Genomic DNA, 15,034 nt, shown 5'->3' with positions numbered 1-15,034 from the left:
GTGGCCACGATGGAACTCGGGTTGGTGTAAATTTGTGTGGAAGCTACTCGTCCGGACATGTGGCGAAACACATCAACACATTTTAGAAGGAAACTCTATTAACATGTATGAAATTATTTTGTCGAATGTTTAACCAGTGATACCTGATGTTTTATGATTCAGTTTGTGAAAGAATCAAAGGGGGGATTGATAGAGAATTCAAACAGGCTGCATTTAGACAGGTTGAGAAAACACAGACTCCCATGTCTACGTGCAGTTCAGCATGTTGCATTAAGTCATCAATCAACTTGACATTTTAGGACCTTGGGTAGTGAGCCAATTAAAAGGTTAAAAGACTATAAGGTCAAAGAAGGCGAGTTCTTTTCTGTAAATTGATCCAGGTATAAGTACAGCCACTTTGACCATGTGGTCTGGTCTCAGAAGGACAAAGACCTGGCTTAAAGCCAAGAGCTTGTTGCTGTCTGCCAAAAATAAAGTGACATTAAAACTACAATCGGAGTTCGTATTTCATTGAAAATTAAGAGATCTAACACCTGCCATAGACTCCGTTCCCTAGCACCTGACTTCATCCCTCTCCCCAACTTCTGCCTGAGGCTGAACCAGGCTGTTCGCAATCTTGGTGTCATATTTGACCCTGAAATTAGCTTTCGACCACAAATCCATAGCGTAACTAAGACTGCCTTTTTCCACCTCTGTAACATCATCCATCTCTGCCCTTACCTCAGCTCATCACCTGCTGAAGCCCTCATCCATGCCTTTTTTGCCTCTTGACGCCGCTATTCCAATGCACTCCTGACTGGCCTCCCACATTCTACTCTACGTAAACTAGAGTTAGGACACAGGCAGCCAAGTCCAGCTTACCCATCACCCTTGTGCTCGCTGACCTATACTGGCTTTCAGTTAAGCAATGCCTCGATTTCAAAATTCTCATGCTTATTTTTAAATCCCTCCATAGCCTCACCCCTTCCTATCTCTGGAAGAACATAAGAACATAAGAAATAGGAGCAGGATTAGGCCATTAGGCCCATTGAGCCTTCTCCGCCATTCAATAAGATCATGGCTGATCTGATCATGGACTCAATTCTACTTCCCTGCCCGCTTCCCATAACCCTTTACTCGCTTATCGCTCAAAAATCTGTCTATCTCCGCCTTAAATATATCCCTATGAGTGTGAGTGGAAACATCCTTTCTGCATCCACCTTGTTGAACCCCCTCATTATCTTATATGTTTCAATAAGATCACCTCTCATTCTTCTGAACTGCAATGTATATAGGCCCAACCTACTCAACCTCATCACCATCATAGGTAATCCCTCGGAATCGAGGAAGACTTGCTGATCGAGTGTGGTCAGTGCTTCAATACTGGGGATGTTAGCCTGGGCGAGGACACTGATGTTGGTGCACCTGTCCTCCCAGGGGATTTGCAGGATCTTGCGTAGACATCATTGGTGATATATCTCCAGCGACATGAGGTGTCTTCTGTACATTGTCCATGCCTCTGATCCATACAGGAGGGCGGGTATTATTACAGCCCTGTAGACCATGAGCTTGGTGGTAGATTTGAGGGCCTGGTCTTCGAACACTCTTTTCCTCAGATGGCAGAAGGCTGCACTGGAGGCGATGTTGAATCTCCGCATCAATGTCCGCCTTTGTTGATAGGAGGCTCCCGAAGTATGGGAAGTGGTCCACATTGTGGAGGTGACTGGGGGGCAGTGCCGTGCCGCGAGGGCAGGCTGGTGGAGGAGCTTTGTCTTATGGATGTTAAGCGTAAGGCCCATGCTTTCATATGCCTCGATGAATACATCGACTATATCTTCATAAGTCGATGTATTCACCGAAATCTCCGGAATCAATCTGGTGAACCTTCTCTGAACAGCCTCCAATGCAAGTATATCCTTCCTTAAATACGGAGACCAAAACTGTACACAGTACTCCAGGTGTGGCCTCACCAATACCCTGTACAGTTGTAGCAGGACTTCTCTGCTTTTATACTCTATCCCCCTTGCAATAAAGGTCAACATTCCATTTGCCTTCCTGATTACTTGCTGTACCTGCATACTCACTTTTTATGTTTCATGCACAAGGACCCCCACGTCCCTCTGTACTGCAGCACTTTGCAATTTTTCTCCATTTAAATTATAATTTGCTGTTCTGTTGTTCCTGCTGAAGTGGATAACCTCACATTTTCCCATATTATACTCCATCTGCCAAATTTTTGCCCACTCGCTTAGCCTGTCTATATCTCTTTGCAGATTTTTTGTGTCCTCCTCACAATTTGCTTTCCCACCCATCTTTGTATCATCAGCAAACTTGGCTACATTGCACTTTGACCCTTCATCCAAGTCATTAATATAGATTGTAAATAGTTGAGGCCCCAGCACTGATCTCTGCGGCACCCCACTAGTTACTCTTTGCCAACTGGAAAATTACCCATTTACCCCAACTATCTGTTATCTGTTAGTTAGCCAATCCTCTACCTATGCTAATATATTACCTCCAACCCCATGAACTTTTATCTTGTGCAGTAATCTTTTATGTGGCACCTCATCGAATGCCTTCTGGAAATCCAAATACACCACATCCACTGGTTCCCCCTGGTCCACCCTCATCGTTACATGCATCTTGCTCAAAGTACTCCAGAAAATTTGTCAAAGATGATTTCCCTTTCATAAAACCTTGCTGACTCTGCTTGATTGAATTATGCTTTTCCAAATATCCTACTACTGTTTCCTTAATAATGGACTCCAGCATTTTCCCAATGACAGATGTTGCGCTAACTGGTTTCCTGATTTTTGTCTGTTTTCTTTTTTAAATAGTATCATTACATTTGCGGTTTTCCAATCGGCTGAGAACGCCCCAGAATCTAGGGAATTTTGGTAGATCACAACCAATGCATCCACTATCTCTGTAGCCACTTCTTTTAAGACCCTAGGATGTAAGCCATGAGGTCCAGGGGACTTGTCCGCTTTTAGTCCCATTATTTTACCGAAGATATTCAGTCCAGTGCTGCTAAATGGCTGAACGCTCAGCAGGGGCCCAGGTTCTGGCAAGGCTAGCATCACTTACTGCTGGCCTGCACTACGTAAAGACAGTTTGCACCTCTTAAAGGGGAGGTGCATTCTCCCTGCAGCAGATCATTGAACTGGCTGGAGATGAGAGTGGAAATGATCTAATGATGACACAACAGGGGAGAGAGCGCTCAACAAGGTTTGCGGATACAGCAATGGAGGCCTTGGTGCATAAGGTCAAGAGCAGGAGAGAGATCCTTTTTCCACAGAGGGCCAGGAGGCCCACCATGTAACAGTGGAAAGTGTAGTGGGAGCAAAAAGCCTCTGTGGTGAATGCCAGCAGTTTAGCCCTGAGGACCTGGACATAGCGCAGGAAGAAGTTTAATGATCTCACACGACTGGTCAAGGTCATGCATCTTCAAATGCCGTATCCCACCATTTGCACTAGTAGCCTCACATAACTTCTCAATGCACCACACCCCCAGAGAAAACATTGCCAGCTATTCAACCATGACATGCACATCACCCTAAGACATTGCAACACACTCACTGACATACTTCCCTTTCTTTTGCAGGACAAGGTGGCTCACAACCAGAGCCAGGAGCACCTAACTGGCAGGGGACAGGCTTACCTACATAACATCGTGGAAGAGACGGTGCTGACCTTTCTTGAGAGGGGCATCGCTGAGCCCATGGGCAGTGGTGGGGCTGAAAGAATACTAGATCATGGTATCCTCATATATTATCCTGCTTCTTAACATCCCACCTCCCCCTCATCACACAATCTCTTGTGATTTACAAGCTGCACATGGCCCAGACTGCTGCCACCCATGCCGAGGTGGTGCAGTCTACAGCTGGGCCTTCTCGACCCAGAGCTGCTCGAGGTCATGCTCCAAGGCCATCTGCAGTCTCCCCCACTGAAAGTCAGCAGCTGTCCACCAGCCATACTGCAGCCACTGGGGTCACACTGCGTAGGAGCACTAAGGAAGGGAAAGGGGAGGGAAGGGAAAGGGGAGGGAAGGAAGGGAAAGGGGAGGGAAAGGAAAGGGGAGGGAAGGGAAAGAGGAGGGAAGGAAGGAAGGAAGGAAGGAATGAATGAAGGAAGGAAGGAAGGAAGAAAGAGAGAAAGAAAGAAAGAAAGAAGAAAGGAAAGAAAGAAAGAAATGTGATAATGACCAGATAATCTGTTTTTTTAGTGATGTTGATTGAGGGATAAATATTCAGTAAATATGTTGACTATGACTTGGAGTTCAGCCTCAGAATATGCACAGACGCAGGCATCGTCCGCGTACTGCAGTTCAACGACAGAGGTTGGGGTGGTCTTGGACCTGGCCTGGAGGCGGCGTAGGTTGAACAGGTTCCCACTCATTTTGTCGTTTAGTTCTACTCCAGCGGGGAGCTTGTTGACTGTGAGGTGGAGCATGGCAGCGAGGACGTTTGAGAAGAGGGTTGGGGCGATGACGCAGCCCTGTTTGACCCCGGTCTGGACGTGGATTGGGTCGGTAATGGATCCGTTGGTAAGAATCATGGCCTGCATGCTGTCATGGAGCAGGCAATGTATTTACTGAGGCGTATGAAAGCATGGGCCTTACGCTAAATATCCGAAAGACAAAGGTCCTCCACCAGCCTGTCCTCGTCGCACAGCACTGCCCCCCAGTCATCAAGATCTATGGTACAACCCTGGACAACGTGGACCATTTCCCATGCCTCGGGAGCCTCTTATCAACAAGAGCAGACATTGATGATGAGTTCAACACCGCCTCCAGTGCGCCAGTGAAGCCCTCGGCCACCTGAGGAAAAGAGTGTTTGAAGACCAGGCCCTCCTATCTGCCACCAAGCTCATGGTCTACAGGGCTGTAGTAATACTCGCCCTCCTGTGTGGCTCAGAGACATGGACCATGTACAGTAGACACCCCAAGTCGCTGGAGAAATACCACCAATGATGTTTCTGCAAGATCCTACAAATCCCCTGGAGGACAGATGCACCAACATTAGCGTCCTTGACCAGGCCAACATCCCCAGCATTGAAGCAATGACCAGCTCTGCTGGGCAGGCCAAATTGTTCGCATGCCGGACACGAGACTCCCAAAGCAAGCGCTCTAATCGGAACTCCTTCACATCAAACGAGCCAAAGGCGGGCAGAGGAACCGTTACAAGGACACCCTCAAAGCCTCTGATAAAGTGCAACATCCCCACTGACCCCTGGAAGTCCCTGGCCAAAGACCGCCCTAAGTAGAGGAAGTGCATCCGGGAGGGCGCTGAGCACCTCGAGTCTCATCGCCGAGAGCATGCAGAAATCAAGCGCAGGCAGCGGAAGGAGCATGCGGAAAACCTGTCCCACCCACCCTTTCTCTCAACGACTATCTGTCCCACCTGTGACAGGGACTGTGGTTCTCATAAGCCACTTAAGGACTCATTTTTAGAGTGGAGCAAGTCTTCCTTGATTCTGAGGGACTGTCTATGAATGAATGAATGAAAATATTCGCAAGGAGAACAGGGATAAAACCCCTGCTCTTCTTCAAAATAGTCCCATAGGATCCTTTACGTCCACTTCAGAAAGCAGACGGGGCCTTGGTTTAATGTCTCATCTGATGGACGGCATCTCTGACAGTGCAGCACTCCCTCAGTACTTCACTGGAGTATCAGCCTAGATTTTTGTGCTCAAGTCTCTGGAGTAGGACTTGAACCCACAACCTTCATGACTCAGAGACAAGGGTGCTACCAGCTGAACCACGGTTGACATACAAGGGTTATTATTTGATTTGTAATGTAATATTCTTCTTCTTAGGCAATCCCTCGGAGTCGAGGATGACTTGCTTCCACACTAAAATTGAGTTCTCAGGTGACGGATGAGTCCGGTGCGGGATCTACAGTCTCTGTCACAGATAGGGCAGACAGTGGTTGAATAGACTTTGGTTGAAGGAATGGGTGGGTGGAGTGTTTGGGTTGACGTGCGTTCCTTCCATTGGTTGTGCTTGGCCTCCGCTTGCTCCCGGCGAAGAGACTCAAGGTGTCCGGTGCCTTCCCAGATGCTTCTTCTCCACTTTGAGTGGTCTTGGGCCAGGGATTCCAGGTTTCAAGGAGGCTTTGAGGGTGACCTTGAAGCGTTTCCTCTGCTCAGCTGGGGCTCGCTTGCCGTGTTGGAGCTCTGTGTAGAGCGCTTGTTTTGGGAGTCTCTATGTCGGGCATGCGGACAATGTGGCCCGTCCATCGGAGCTGATCGAGTGTGGTCAATGCTTCGATGCTGGGGATGTTGGCCTGAGCGAGAACACTGACGCTGGTGCACCTATCCTGCCAATGGATTTGCAGGATCTTGTGGAGGCAGCGTTGCTGGTACCTCTCCAGTGCTTTGAGGTGCCTGCTGTACATGGTCCGTGTCTCTGAAGCATATAGGAAGGTGGCTATCACTACTACTCTATAGAATAAGAGCTTGCTGCTGGGTTTGAGGACCTGGTCTTCAAACACTCTCTTCCTCAGGCAACCGAAGGTTGCACTGAAGGCATTGTTGGACTTCGTCATCGACATCTGCCCTTGTTGACAGTAGGCTCCCGAGGTATGGAAAATGGTTCACGTTGTCCGAGGCCTCGTTGTGGATTTTGATAATTGGGGGACAGTACTGTATGGTGGGGGCAGGTTGGTAGAAGACCTTTGTCTTATGGATGTTTAGTGTAAAGCCCATGCTCTCATATGCTTCGGTGAAGGTGTTGATGATGGTTTGTTTTATACTCATAATAAAGGGCGAGACTGAGTAATATGTATAATGAGCAAGTGTGACCATAGCTCCTTTAATAAGATTCCAGAGTGCAGGTAACTCGTGGGTGGCCTGCTTATATACTGTGCTCCCAAGGGATGCTGGGATCCCTTGGGATTCTAACAGGTGGGCCCTCTGGTGGTCAGGTGTCATGTAGGTTACAAAGGGTTAAGTACACAACATCACTCCCCCGTGAAATCAACAGTACACTTATTTACAAGGTGAGACGATCTGGGGCTTTATGTTCCCTTGTCGATCGTCTCGGTACAAATGTAGGTGTGGGTGTGTTGGTCAATTCTTCACTGGGCTGTTGGGCAGCTGGCCTTGCCAGGCTGCTGGGGATGATGAGTTCGGCTTTGTGGTCAACCATGATGTCAGTTGCCACTTGTGTGTGTCAAAGTTGGTGATATCCTCTTCGGGTTGTTCGTAGCTGTTGGTGAACCGCAATTTGATTTGGTCCAATTGTTTTCTGTGCGTTTGTCCATTGGCTAATTTGACCTGAAACACCCTACTCCCCGCTTTGGCTGTAACCATGCCAGCAAGCCATTTGGGGCCATGTCCATAATTGAGCACAAACACAGGATCATTGATCTCAATATCGCATGACAAATTTGCGCAGTCATGGTACACACTTTGTTGATGCCGCTTGTCCTCCACGTGATCATGGAGATCAGGGTGGACAAGAGAGAGCCTTGTTTTAAGTGCCCATTTCATGAGCAGCTCGGCTGGGTGAAACCCGGTGAGTAAGTGGGGTCTGGTGCGGTAGCTGAGCAGCATTCGGGACAACTGGGTCTGCAGGGAGCCTTCTGACATGTGTTTCAAGCTTTGCTTGATGGTCTGAACTGCCCGTTCCGCATGGCCGTTGGATGCAGGTTTGAACGGGGCAGATGTGACGTTTGATCCCATTGCGGGTCATGAATTCCTTGAATTCAGCACTTGTGAAGCACGGCCCATTGTTGCTGACGAGGACATAAGGCAAGCCGTGCGTGGCAAACATGGCTCGTAGGCTTTCAATGGTGGCCGTGGACATGCTTACAGACATTATTGCACATTCAATCCATTTTGAGTAAGTGTCCACGACAACCAAAAACACTTTGCCTAGGAATGGGCCCTCATAGTCTACATGGATCCTCGACCACGGTTTGGAGGGCCACGACCACAAACTTAGCGGTGCCTCCCTGGGTGCATTGCTCAGCTGAGAGCAAGTGTTGCACTGGCGCACGCATGACTCTAAATCTGAGTTGATGCCGGGCCACCACACATGGGATCTGGCTATGTCTTTCATCATTACGATGCCTGGGTGGGTGCTGTGTAGTTCACATATGAATGTGTCTCTGCCTTTCTTGGGCAAGGTCACGCGATTGCCCCACAATAAACAGTCTGCCTACAGGGACAACTCGTCTTTGCGTCTGTGGAACGTCTTAATCGCCTGCTGCATCTCTGCTGGGACACCGGACCAGCTCCCATGGACGACACAGTTTTTTTTACCAAGGACAGTAAAGAATCCTGGATGGTCCAGGTCCTGATCTGCCAGGCCGTAACGGGGGACTTCTCGTTCTCAAATGCCTCCATGACCATGAGTAAGTCCGCTGGCTATGCCATTTCCACCCCGGTGGTGGACAATGGCAGCCGACTGAGAGCATCTGAGCAATTCTCTGTGCCCGGTCTGTGGAGGATTACATAGTTGTATGCCGACAGCGTGAGCGCCCAGCTTTGGATGCGGGCAGAGGCATTGGTATTAATCCCTTTGCTCTCAGAGAACAGCGATATGAGCAGCTTGTGGTCAGTTTCCAGCTCAAACTTGAGGCCAAATAAGTACTGCTGCATTTTTTTTACCCCGTAAACACACGCCAGAGCCTCTTTTTCAACCATGCTGTCGGCCCTTTCGGCCTTGGACAAACTCTTGGACGCATAGGCGACCGGTTGCAAAATCCCTGATTCATTAGCCTGTTGTAACACACACACGACCCCGTATGACGACGCATCACAAGCTAGCACTAATCGTTTACAAGGGTTATACAGGACAAGCAGTTTGTTAGAACACCACAGATTTCTGGCTTTCTTAAAGGCAGCCTCTTGTGAGTTCCCCCATACCAAGTCGTCTCCCTTGTGCAGTAGTGCATGTAGGGGTTTTAGCAGGGTACTTAACCCAGGTAGGAAATTACCGAAGTAGTTAAGGAGTCCCAGGAACGACCGCAGTTCCGTCACGTTCTATGGTCATGGCGCCTTCTTGGTGGCCTCCGTCTTGGCGTCAGTGGGTCTGATGCCGTCTGCTGCGTTTCTCCTTCCCAAGAATTCGACGTCCTGTGCCAGGAAAACACACTTCGAGCATTTCAACTGAGCCCCACGCAATCCAACCGACGAAGAACCTCCTCCAGATTCTTCAAGTACTCCATGGTGTCCCGACCTGTAACCAATATGTCGTCCTGGAAAACCACTGTACAAGAAACTGACTTTAGTAGGCTCTCCATGTTCCGCTGGAAGATTGCCGCGGCCGACCAAATCCCGAACGGGCACCAGTTGTAAATAAACAGACATTTGTGACTGTTGATGTAGGTGAGGCCTTTCAACGACTCCTCCAGCTCCTGCATCATGTAGGCCGAGGTCAGTTCCAACTTTGTGAATGTCTTCCCTCCAGCCAGGGTCGCAAATAGGTCATCTGCCTTGGGTAGCGGGTACTGGTCCTGCAGCGAAAAACGGTTAATTGTTTGCGAAGGATTGTCTCATGTCCAATGCCCAATACAAAAAAGCCTCTGAGCATTTGTTCTAGGAATCCCTCAAACTCACAATGTCCTGCGAGTCGCCTTAGTTCGGCAACATAGCGCGCCACTTCCTGGCCCTCCAATCGTTGACACATGTAGAACCGATATCTCGCCATCAAAATATTTTTCTTAGGATTTAGGTGCTCCCGGACCAGCATTCACAATGCTTCATAAGATTTGTCTGTTGCTTTTGCCGGGGCCAGGAGATTCTTCATGAGGCCGTAGGTTGTTGCCCCACAGACAATTAGGAGGATCGCCCTTCGTTTGATAGCGTTCTCGTCCTCTTCCAGCTCGTTGGCCACGAGGTATTGGTCGAGTCTCTCCACGAAGGCCTCCCAATCGTCCCCTTCTGAGAACTTCTCCAGAATGCCAACTGTTCTTTGCATTTTCGTGCGGTTGTTCGTTACCTTGTCGCCAATTATTACACTCATAATAAAGGGTGAGGCTGAGTAATATGTGTAATGAGCAAGTGTGACCTTAGCTTCTTTAATAAGATTCCAGAGTGCAGGTACCTCGTGGGTGGCCTGCTTATATACTGTGCTCCCAAGGGATGCTGGGATCCCTTGGGACTCCAACAGGTGGGCCCTCTGGTGATCAGGTGTCATGCTGGTTACAAAGGATTAAATACACAACAGTTCGAAATTCGGCCTCCGAGTGTGCGCAGACGCAAGCATCGTCTGCATACTGTAATTCAATGACAGAGGAAGGGACGTCCTTGGAGCTGGACCGGAGACAACGGAGGTTGAACAGTTCCTGTTTGTTCTTTAGATTAACTCCACTCCAACGGGGAGCTTACCGAGGGTAAGATGGAACATTGCAGCACGGAGTTCGAGAAGACATTGGTGTGATAACACAGCCTTGCTTGACTGTTAATTGGATCTGTGGTGGATCTGTTGGTCAGGATCAAGGCTTGCATGTCATTGTGAAGCAGGCGGAGGATGGTGACAAACTTTTGAGGGCAGCTGAATTTGAGGAGGACGCTCCATAATATCTCATGGTTGACAGTGTTGAAGGCCTTTGTGAGGTCAAAGAAGGCCATGTACAAGGGTTGGTGCTGTTCCCTGCAGTTCTCTTGAATTTGACGCGCGGTGAAGATCATGTCCATTGTGCCCCTTAGTGGGCGGAATCTGCATTGCGACTCTGGGAGGAGCTCTTCAGCCAGGGAGAAGGCGATTGAGGAGGATTCTTGTGATGACTTTCCCTGTGGCAAACAACAGGAAAATCCTCTGTAATTACTGCAATCGGACTTGCCACCTTTCTTGAAGATGGTCACGATTACGGCATCTCTGAGATCCTCTGGCATGCTCTCCTCCTTCCAAATAAGAGAAATTAGTTCATGCATTTGCACCAATAGTGCTTCTCCGCCATGCTTTATTGCCTCGGCGGGGATTCCACCAGATCCTGAGGCCTTGTTGTTCTTCAGTTGTCGGATGACCTTTTCAATCTCATGCCTGGCTGGGGTTGTGCTGAGGTGGTGGCTGCGGGACGGAGTCGAGGATACTCGCGTCGAAAACAGAGTCTTGGTTAAGGAGATCTTCAAAGTGCTCCTTCCAGCAGCACTGAGTGCCTCTCTGTCCTTGATGAGCACTTCACCGTTCCTGGCCCGCAGTGGGGTAGGACCTTGGGTGCTTGGGCCATAGGGGGTCTTGACTGCACTAAAGAATCCACGCACGTCGTGGTTGTCGGCTAGCTGCTGGATCTGCTGCACTTTCTCCACCCACCATCTGTTCTTTAGGTCACAAGTTTTTGTTGGACCTCGGCCTTCAGATGTCTGTAGAGCTGCTTTCTTGCTCGCGAGTTGTGTTGCTGTTTCCAGTTCAAGAATGCCTTGCGCTTGCGGCTTATTAGCTCCTGGATCTCCTGGTCATTCTCGTCGAACCACTCTTGGTGTTTCCTGGTTGAGTGACCAAGCGTCTCTTCTCAGGAGCTGATTATAGAGCCCTTGAGTGCAAACCAGGTGCTGTAGACACTCTGCATCTCTGGATCACTGGGAGTCGTCAGGTTGGTTGTGAGGCACCGACTGAATAGGGCTTTCTTAGCAGGATCTTTGAGTGCTCCAGCGTTGATTTTCCTGCGGCATTGTTTCTGTTGCTGTTGCTGTTTTGGGGCTACATTGATAGAGATGACAGAGCGGATTAGACGGTGGTCCGTCCAGCAGTCGTCAGCTCCTGTCACGGCGCAGGTGATGCGCATGTCTTTGCAGTCTCTCACTCGGTCGATGACATAGTCCCGCAGATGCCAATGCTTGGAGTGAGGGTGTTGCCATGAAACCTTGTACTTGTCTCTCTGATGGAACAAGGTGTTAGTTATGACAACGCCATGTTCTAAGCATTTCATCAGGAGGAGGGTACCGTTAGTGTTGGTTTTCCCTACCGCTCTCTGCCGATTACACCTCCCCAGAGGTCTGTGTCCTTGCCAACTCTGGTATTAAAGTCGCCAAGGAGGATCAGTTTGTCAGCCGTTGGGACGCGGGACAGGTATTGTTCAAGGCTGTCGTAGAATTCCTCTTTGATCTCGCCTGTAGCTTCCAGTGTTGGGAAGTACACACTGATGACCGCAGAATACTGGTTCCAGGCTAGGGTGAGCCGAAGGGTCATGAGGCGTTCGTTTATCCCACTAGCTCATTTTTTATGGCGAAGCCCACCCCATGGAGATGGCGTCCTTCTTCTGGTTTGACTTTCCAGAAGAAGGTGTAACCACCACCTTGTTCCTAGAGTTGGCCTTCCCCTGCCTGCCAAGTCTCACTTAGGACGGCGATGTCTACATCGAAACGTCTGAGTTCCCGGGCAACGATAGCAGTGCAGCGTTCCGGTCTGTTGCTGTTGGGGTTGTCCATGAGGGTGCTGACGTTCCAGGTTCCGAACTTCATTTTAAAGGTTGGAAGATGCCTGTGCATGAATTCTTTTAAAGTGGGGTGGCCGTTACACATCAGCTACCATACTGGGATTGGCAGAGCAAGGTCTTTGTCCAGTGGCAAGGGGATCCAAGACGACTGGTGACCAGGCTCCGCTGCATGGGCCTAGTACATAGACACAAACATATTCCTACTGTCCTCCTTCCTCCTTTCCACAGGTCCTCTCTCCCTGGGATTCATAGGACACAGTGTAGGTCTCGCGACCTCGCTGTTGGCCTGTGCTGCTCCTTCCCTGGGCCCTGACCCCACTGCTGGTCCAAGCTGTGCCACTCCTGGGCTTCGACCTCGCCGGTCCTGAGCCCTGACCTCACCGCTCGTCCAGGTCCCGACCTCTGCTCCTCACCGCTCAGACTGCGGAGCTCGGAAGTGGAGGTCGGGACCAGTGAGGAGCGGAGATCGGAAGCGGAGGTCAGAACCGGCAAGGAGTGCAGGTTGGGACCGGCGAAGATTGCAGGTTGGGATTGGTGAGGAGCGGCGATCGGGAGTTGTGGTCGGGAGCGGCGAGGAGCGAAGGTCTGGAAGGGGCGAAGAGCGGAGGTCAGGAGCGGCGAGGAGTAGAGGTCAGGACCGGCAAGGAGTGGAGGTCGGGTGTGGCGAGGAGCGAAGGTTGGGAACGGCGAGGAGCGAAGGTTGGGAGTGGCGAGGAGCGGAGGTCGGGAGCGGCGAGGAGCAGAGGTTGGGACTGGCGAGGAGCGGCGGTCGGGACTGGCGAGGAGCGGAGGTCGGGACTGGCGAGGAGCAAAGGTTGGGAGCGGCGAGGAGTGGAGGTCGGGACTGGCGAGGAGTGGCGGTCGGGACTGGCGGAGGAGCGAAGGTCGGGAGTGGCGAGGAGTGGAGGTCAGGACTGGCGAGGAGTGGCGGTCGGGACTGGCGGAGGAGCGAAGGTCGGGAGTGGCGAGGAGTGGAGGTCAGGACTGGCGAGGAGTGGCGGTCGGGACTGGCGGAGGAGCGAAGGTCGGGAGTGGCGAGGAGTGGAGGTCGGGACTGGCGAGGAGCGAAGGTTGGGAGCGGCGAGGAGTGGAGGTCGGGACTGGCGAGGAGCGGAGGTCGGGAGCGGCGAGGAGCGAAGGTCGGGAGTGGCGAGGAGTGGAGGTCGGGACTGGCGAGGAGCGGAGGTCGGGAGTGGCGAGGAGTGGAGGTCGGGAGCGGCGAGGAGTGGAGGTCGGGAGTGGCGAGGAGTGGAGGTCGGGAGTGGCGAGGAGTGGAGGTCGGGAGCGGCGAGGAGTGGCGGTCGGGACTGGCGAGGAGCGAAGGTCGGGTGTGGCGAGGAGCGGAGGTCGGGAGTGGCGAGGAGTGGAGGTCGGGAGCGGCGAGGAGCGAAGGTCGGGAGTGGCGAGGAGTGGAGGTCGGGACTGGCGAGGAGTGGCGGTCGGGACTGGCGAGGAGCGAAGGTCGGGTGTGGCGAGGAGCGGAGGTCGGGAGTGGCGAGGAGCGAAGGTCGGGTGTGGCGAGGAGTGGAGGTCGGGACTGGCGAGGAGCGAAGGTCGGGTGTGGCGAGGAGTGGAGGTCGGGACTGGCGAGGAGCGAAGGTTGGGAGTGGCGAGGAGTGGAGGTCGGGACTGGCGAGGAGTGGCGGTCGGGACTGGCGAGGAGCGAAGGTCGGGTGTGGCGAGGAGCGGAGGTCGGGAGTGGCGAGGAGCGAAGGTCGGGTGTGGCGAGGAGTGGAGGTCGGGACTGGCGAGGAGCGAAGGTTGGGAGTGGCGAGGAGAGGAGGTCGGGACTGGCGAGGAGTGGCGGTCGGGACTGGCGAGGAGCGAAGGTCGGGAGCGGCGAGGAGCGGAGGTCGGGAGTGGCGAGGAGCGAAGGTTGGGAGTGGCGAGGAGCGAAGGTTGGGAGCGGCGAGGAGTGGAGGTCGGGACTGGCGAGGAGCGAAGGTTGGGAGTGGCGAGGAGTGGAGGTCGGGACTGGCGAGGAGCGAAGGTTGGGAGCGGCGAGGAGCGGAGGTCGGGAGTGGCGAGGAGTGGAGGTCGGGACTGGCGAGGAGCGAAGGTTGGGAGCGGCGAGGAGCGAAGGTCGGGACTGGCGAGGAGCGAAGGTTGGGAGCGGCGAGGAGTGGAGGTCGGGACTGGCGAGGAGCGAAGGTTGGGAGTGGCGAGGAGTGGAGGTCGGGACTGGCGAGGAGCGAAGGTTGGGAGCGGCGAGGAGCGGAGGTCGGGAGTGGCGAGGAGTGGAGGTCGGGACTGGCGAGGAGCGAAGGTTGGGAGCGGCGAGGAGCGAAGGTCGGGACTGGCGAGGAGCGAAGGTTGGGAGCGGCGAGGAGTGGAGGTCGGGACTGGCGAGGAGCGAAGGTTGGGAGTGGCGAGGAGTGGAGGTCAGGACTGGCGAGGAGCGAAGGTTGGGAGCGGCGAGGAGCGAAGGTCGGGTGTGGCGAGGAGTGGAGGTCGGGACTGGCGAGGAGCGGAGGTCGGGACTGGCGAGGAGCGAAGGTTGGGAGCGGCGAGGAGTGGAGGTCGGGACTGGCGAGGAGTGGCGGTCGGGACTGGCGGAGGAGCGAAGGTCGGGAGTGGCGAGGAGTGGAGGTCGGGACTGGCGAGGAGTGGCGGTCGGGACTGGCGGAGGAGCGAAGGTCGGGAGTGGCGAGGAGTGGAGGTCGGGACTG

Source organism: Pristiophorus japonicus, chromosome 9 (assembly GCF_044704955.1).
Source record: "Pristiophorus japonicus isolate sPriJap1 chromosome 9, sPriJap1.hap1, whole genome shotgun sequence".
NCBI classification, from domain to species: Eukaryota; Metazoa; Chordata; class Chondrichthyes; family Pristiophoridae; genus Pristiophorus; species Pristiophorus japonicus.
This window is presented reverse-complemented; position numbering follows the sequence as displayed.